This window comes from Lotus japonicus, chromosome 5 (genome assembly GCF_012489685.1).
Source record: "Lotus japonicus ecotype B-129 chromosome 5, LjGifu_v1.2".
In the NCBI taxonomy this organism is placed as follows: Eukaryota; Viridiplantae; Streptophyta; class Magnoliopsida; order Fabales; family Fabaceae; genus Lotus; species Lotus japonicus.
In genome coordinates, this window is record NC_080045.1 from 675463 (window position 1) to 682495 (window position 7033).

Sequence of the window (7033 nt, forward strand, 5' to 3'; positions counted from 1 at the left end):
AAAAAGCCTGTCCATGTTGAAAACGAAACACAGGGCGAGAAACATAAAAAACAAAACCTATTATAATTACTAGTATCAGTGTGAAGGGCAGGTTCACCATTCATACTTTAATAATGAAATGGTCCCCATAATTAAGGGAAATTCTTTGGCACTCATAAGTGGAATCGTACACCCTTGGACCAATTTCAAAACATATGCATTTGCCGTTAGCTGCGCTGCGGAGATGCATACACAATGACAGTACACTTAACACAAGAAGTTCGAGGGGCCAACCCACAAGTGAAAGCACAGGCAGAGTAGTACCCTTTTGTCCCATTTAATTAGTTTCCTAATCACATTTCCTATCCAAGTCTTTACACAACTTATTAAGTGAATGTTTGGTGAAAAAACACTAGCATGTTCAGAAACACCGTATAAAATCAGTGAATCAAATCAGTGAATCAATTATAGCAGACAAGCAACTTTCATCAACTCGTGTTCACCGTGATTTTGAATTCACTTTCATCGTATATCCAAACATATAATTAATTAATGCAGCACCATTCATCTCTCATTTCCCCATTTTATTTAAGTGCTTAAAGCCTGAAAATTCATACATTCACAGTTCCATATATCCAACATACTCAAAGTAATAGTACTACAATATGATCATATAGAAAAAGAAAACAGACATAAGAAAAAAATGGAAGTAAAAGTTATTATGAATATGAATTTTGTGAAAAAGAATAATGAGTCTCCTGAAAACCCTTGAGAATATATCCAAAACGGACGAAGAGTACTCTCCATGTGTAGCAGGTAAGGGGTTACTGAGTTGGAATGGACCTGGTGTTGCATTACAACCTCTCACATCACTAGCTAGCTAGCCAGCTAGGTTTTCTTTGTATTGAATAAGAGTGAGAAGCTAGCTAATTTCAATATGCAATCATGAGCCTATATACCTTAACGTTCGAGACAGCTCGTGGAGCCTAGAAATTAAGAAAGAGACGTATTTGACACAGTAAGCGTAGGGAAGTGTTTGGCCATCAAATTTAATTTAATGCTTAGACCCATCTACCTGACCATGATGTTGCTTCCTACCATATCTTATAAGCAAATAAACAATACGAATAACCCAAAGCAACTTGTTTTTTTCAACCAAAAAGGTAGCAAGGTGAACGGTGACAATCATGCATGTATCTCCTTTCCCAGTTTGTCATCTTTTTTTAAGGTGTATAAGCCTTGTAAGTTGTAACCAAATGATGAAGAAGATAAAGACAACCATGGCAGATGGGAGATCACCTTATCAAAAGTTGAAAATCTTTCTTCTGCAACCTTGACAAAACTTCTCCCAATAACTTTACTTAGTTTGGAAAACAAGTGGAAAATTATTTATTTCCTAAACCCCAGAAAGGAGCGTTGAAAAAGAGACAAACCTCTCATGAAAACATAGAACTCAATCAGATATACTACAAGCCTTTACAATTAATTAATATTCAAGAGGGTAAATGAAAACTTTTACCATTGACAACTATCAAAAAACCGGAGAGGAATATAACAAGAAAGAAGGGAAAGAAAAATCACAGAAATTAAAGGCAAGTAGGGTTTCCATCTTCTAACACCAGCGACCACCAAACATAGAAACAAACCCCCAATCTAAACAAAAGAGAACTAAGGCGTGTTTGTCCTCCTTAAGGATTGATCCTGCAGAAACACAAATATAAGGTGATGACGGTGTTGATGAGTTAGACAAAAACATAAACTGTGCCATAAGCATATATAAATTCATAAGAGTGCAAATTAAACAACTTGGTACAGTATACAAAGAGTAGAAACAAGTAAAAAATGGAGGGCATGCATCGATCATAGAGGAAAGTTAAAGTTAGGGGGAGTTAGTGGTAGCTAACTGGTCCTTGTGCGCGAAGAAGTAGGAGTTATTTGATCACGAAGGCTTTACAAAGAGAAGCCAACAGAGCTGTGTTGGCAGTATGGCCACCTCCGCCCAAAGAGAGAGGAATAGGATTGGAGGTGGACAGAATGCCAAAATAACTCTGTAAGCAACCCTTTGTTAAACCCTTTGGATTTGAAGAGTCTTGTCTTCTTTGATCTGTTGAGATTGCTGCAAATGCCGCATGAGGGTAAATAAGAATAAGAGAGTGTTCAGGAACAAAGGTGGGTTGGAAGTGGCAGGTAAGGTGCCATATTTAAGATGTGACTGAGTGAGTGAGTGAGTGAGTGAGTGATGGAGCTTAATTGACTTGACAGTAAATAAGAGAGAGAAACACCAAATATTGATTAAGTAACTAATACTAGTAGTATTGTTTAATTTAACTTGTGCTATTTATTGGTCAAGTGAAAGGGTTAAAACAAAAGAGGGATCAAAAGGGCAAAAATATCGAGATTAGACCTGAGGCTGAAAGGGCATATTTAGAAGGATCAAAAGAGATCATGATAGCTATTCTTCCCCCTTCCCTCGTTCTTGATGAAAATAATTAACCCTCTCCCTGCTCTATCTTCTACCTTTGGTACACCCTCGATTCTGATGCCCGCAAAACGCACTTGTCGATCTCTCTGGCTCTGCTCATGTTGTGCTATTGCTAGGTTATCCTTCTTAGTTCTTTCATACACTTTTTCCTAATCTACTAGGAGAAAAATCTTACTTCATTTTGTCAAGTTTTCCATTTAAATAATGATAAATAAATTTTATTTTAAAAAAAAAAGGTTTAATTCCACTTTGGGCCCCTGATGTTTTATAAATGTGCGATATGCACCCCCCGTGTATAAAACGTGCGGTCAAGGTCTCTAACGTTTCTAAAACGTGCGATTAACGCCCTTCCGTCCAAACCCTTCCATCCAAATCCGTTTGGTTCCTCAGTTGACCAAACGGAAAATGCTGACGTGGCATTATTTAATTAATTAAAAATTCATTTTTCAAATAAAATTATTTCAACATTATTTCAAGACATAAAAATAAATTTATTTTTATTGAAAGCAAAACTCAACTGGGAATTGAAGGTCCATGACCATCATTCTCAATGCTGAAGCAAAAACCAACTTCTCTAACTGTGATTACAAGACGGAAAGAAAGAGCTTGGTCGGGGGGGGAGAATCTAATTTACTTCATGCCAAGTTATAAACAGCAATAAAACGCATGAGAACACTTCCCATCCAAAGTTTTCCATCCTTCTCCTCCACTTCACTAACAGCTCTCACAACTTTTCCTTCACTATCCTCCAATATTTGCAAGAGTTTACCTTCAGGGCTATACTTCATAATCGCTCCATGTTGCCAGCCTCCTACTTCAGATCTCAACAACTACAGTCTACAGATGATGAATTCACTCAAATACTAAGAAGAATGAAATTTTTTATACACTTGCAAATATAATAATTTTCCATAGTTATCTTCTTCCCCCACCACCACTCCTACCCCTTCATCAAGCCCAGCCCCACATCCTTTAACCTCAGCCACCGCCCCCAACCTCACCCACCACCACACACCACCACACCCACCCACCACCGCAGCACAAACCCACCACCCCCAACCTTACCAACCCAGAAACCCATACCCACCACCACCAGAGCAGAAACCGACCACCCTTACTTCCACCACCCTCACCCCCATCGAACAACCCCGACCACCCAGAAACCAAAATCCAAACCCACAGATCTGTCAAGAAAACCAGGAAAAAAAGAGAAGAAGAAGAAGAAGAAACTAAACATGAAAATGGGAAGGATCTCCGCCTCATGCGCGGAAACTCCTTCACCAACCTCGCCCTCGCCACGCCCTTCTCCTCGAGCCCTCCGTCGATGCTGGCCAAGGTCGATTTCGTCAAGAATCTCCGCCGAAACGGTCGGAGACCCCGACGTGGCGCCCGCCGCCCCTTCTATTTTCAAGTACGCTTAGAGTCGGAGGTGGATTCTTAGGGTTTGATGCGGCCAAGAAAGGGAACAACGACTGGAAGAGGTTGAACTACAGGGAGTTCTGTGAAGACGAGGCTCAAAGAGTTCAAGAAGAATAGCGAGTTTTGTTGAGGTGTGGTTGAGGAAGCCATGGAAGGAGGAAGGAGGAAGATGAAAGAAGAAGAAAGAAGAAGAAGCGTGAAAGAGGGAGAGAGAGAGGGTCGAGTGTGAGAGAGAGAACTGAGTGAGTGAGAATCATTTTTTATTTTTTATTATTATTAAGTTTTAATATTTTATTATTTTTTATTAGAAAAATGATTTTTTTATGAAATTAAATAAGTGTCACGTCAGCATTCCGTTTGGTCAACAGACGGAACCTAACGGAAGGGCGTTAATCGCACGTTTTAAAAACGTCAGGGACCTTGACCGCACGTTTTATACACGGGGGGTGCAGATCGCACATTTATAAAACATTAGGGGCCCAAAGTGGAATTAAGCCTTAAAAAAATTATTAAACAAGTTTTATCATTTGAAGTATCTAAGTTTTCACTTGAGAGACATCGATGATGAGTATGTCCCACATTAAAAAAAAATATTAAATAATTGTTAAGTGAGAGGTATACCTTAAAACTTTGGGTAAACTATAGTGTCCAACCTATTTTATTATCAGCTTCCTTAGCCTAATTTGAAAATGCCCTGGCGTTTCCAGGTCGTGTACAGACTTTTGGAAGCCTAAGACGAAAATCATTTGGGGGCTTAAATATATTTAATATATCGTATAAATTTTTATTTTTTATATTAATCTTTTAGTTTTTTTGAGCAGCAAAATTAATTATCAGAGTTTTATAATCAAGCAATTCTAACATTTTGCTTTCAATAGATAAAATTACTAACTCATTCAATTCAATCTATCTTGTAACATTTTTTTTACCTTAAATATGATTTAAAAGAAATTTATTTTATTTTATGATAAATGAAAATATATTAAATTATATTAATGATGATATCCACGATGATCGTTGGTGTTTGAACAATCTTTTTACCTTCTGCGACTTTGATATAGCTCGCGTCTTGCAAAGATTACCCCTGGGTTGGGTCAGGGGCAAGAGGATCGTTGGATTTGGGGCCATAGCAATACCGGGTGCTTCTTAGTCAAGGATGCATACACTTGGTTACAGGATCAAAGGCGAGGAAACGAGGGAGATGGAGGCTGGAAGTGGCTCTGGAAGATGCGGGTTCTGAGAAAGTCAGGGTGTTCTTATGGGTGGCACTGCATAACTCACTACAGGTAAATGCTTATAGGTTCAAGTGCAATTTGTCAGGGTCACCTGCGTGCTCTAGATGTTCTGCTCCTGAGGAAGACCAGCTCCATTGCCTTAGAGACTGTCCCCACTCTAGGGAGGTGTGGTTGCGGTTTGGAGCTCTGTCTTGGGGAGGCTTCGTGCAGGCTAACTTCGGGGAGTGGGTTTTGATCCAAGCTAGAAAACTCATGGGAACCCTGTTTATAGCTTGTCTCTAGGGCATATGGAAACTGAGGAATAACATGGTGTTTGAAGACCAAAACTGGACTATTGAGGAGGCTTGTCGAAGGATTAACCATGAGTATGATGAGATTATCCGTCTTCTTCGACCAACTCTGTGGGAGGAGGGTGCTGGCCAGCGAAGTGCTCGTTGGCTCCCACCTCCGTTGGGGATCATGAAGCTCAATTCCGATGATAGATACTGGCGCGAGAATAATACTATGGGAGGTGGCGGGGTGATTAGAGACAGTCGGGGTCATTGGCAACATGGTTATTTTCTCAAGATGGCATGAGGTAATCCCCTTATGGAGGAGGCAATAGCTTTGAGAACTGGTCTCGAATTGGCTTGGAATACGGGCTACAGGGAGGTGAGGTGTGAGGTGGATTGTAAGGAGCTTGTTCAAGGTTTGCGTGACCATGAAATTTGTCGTTTTTGTCCGGAGCTCCAAAGGATAAATACTGGTGCCGCAAGGACTGGAAAGTAGAGATTAATTGGGTTCCCAGAGAATGTAACATGGTGGCGGTTCACCTGGCCAAGAGAGGGATCAATCAGAATCTTCCGGCGACCCAGTTTTCAGAGACCTAATGCGGAGATGGAACATCTTTTGCTGAGGGACTCGTTTTTAATTGTTTAGTGTTTGTTTTGTTTTTGTTAATCTTCCGATGGATCAAAAAAAAAAGATATTGTTGTAACTTCCTTTTTTGGTTGGCTAATTTTTAGGGGTGAGAGAGGATTCTAATTTTTTTTAAGCTATAGCTGAAACAAAATAATTTGTTGTTTAATTTGTTTTAATAATAGTTGATCATGTAAATCTTTTTACTTTGTTTTTTATTTTGGTCGAAATCTCATACATTAAATGGCGAAATCTATACATTATAATTTTTTCACTCTTTTCTTTTGTTTTGATGTTTCGACTTGGAGCTGGACATGCAGGTGGACATACTACAACCACTTGGGGCCTATAGATAGGTAGTAAAATTTTATTTTTTGTGGGGGCCTTAAGCATGGGCCTTAATGGCCTTATGCTATCTACGACCCTGAGCGCTTCATGACTCTCACGGGCCACGACCCAACCCTTTCTTTGAATTTTTTTTACTGATTTTAGGACGGTCACTCAAAATGGGGGTTTGCACTCATATCTTGAAGTTTGTTCATTCAAGGTACAACCTCATTGAGTTTGATTAAAGTACCCTTTATACTTTATTTCAATATAATTTTTTAAAAAAAAACCTCACTGAGTTTTTACAACACTTGCATCACGATTTGGATTACATGTGGTATAAAGATATAGAAACGGATTTTGATGAGCATATATGTTGCAAACAGATCATAAATTGTGGGATTTAATTCATCATATATGGCTGATAAAAAAAATACGTTTGGCTGATTATTTTGTTTGTAGAGGTGGCAATTGTGTCGCAGACTCTAGTTAGAATGTCTTTTACTTAGGTTATGTTTGGGAAAACTGTTTAATTAAGCGCTTATGGTCATAGGTGATTATAACATAAGCGTTTATTTATATGTTATTTTAAAAAATTTATTGAAAAAAACTGAACATAAGCTATATATAAGCAAAAACTCTTTTTCATAAGTTATCCTAAGTAGCTTATGAAAATAAGCTCAAAATAGGTTAT

General features: G+C 38.8%; 1 long non-coding RNA gene across 2 annotated transcripts; it reads right to left on the reverse strand.

The window, feature by feature from the left end:
- Window positions 1–1344: 1344 nt before the first annotated feature.
- Window positions 1345–2971, reverse strand: LOC130721510 (uncharacterized). 2 transcript variants are annotated; one of them, XR_009013482.1, is made up of 2 exons: window positions 2384–2971; window positions 1345–1680 (listed from the first exon to the last, which is right to left on the reverse strand). It is a non-coding gene; the product is annotated as an uncharacterized LOC130721510 (long non-coding RNA). The 2 variants fall into 2 exon arrangements; XR_009013483.1 differs by lacking the exon at window positions 2384–2971 and adding an exon at window positions 1884–2377.
- Between the last annotated feature and the right edge of the window lie 4062 nt (window positions 2972–7033).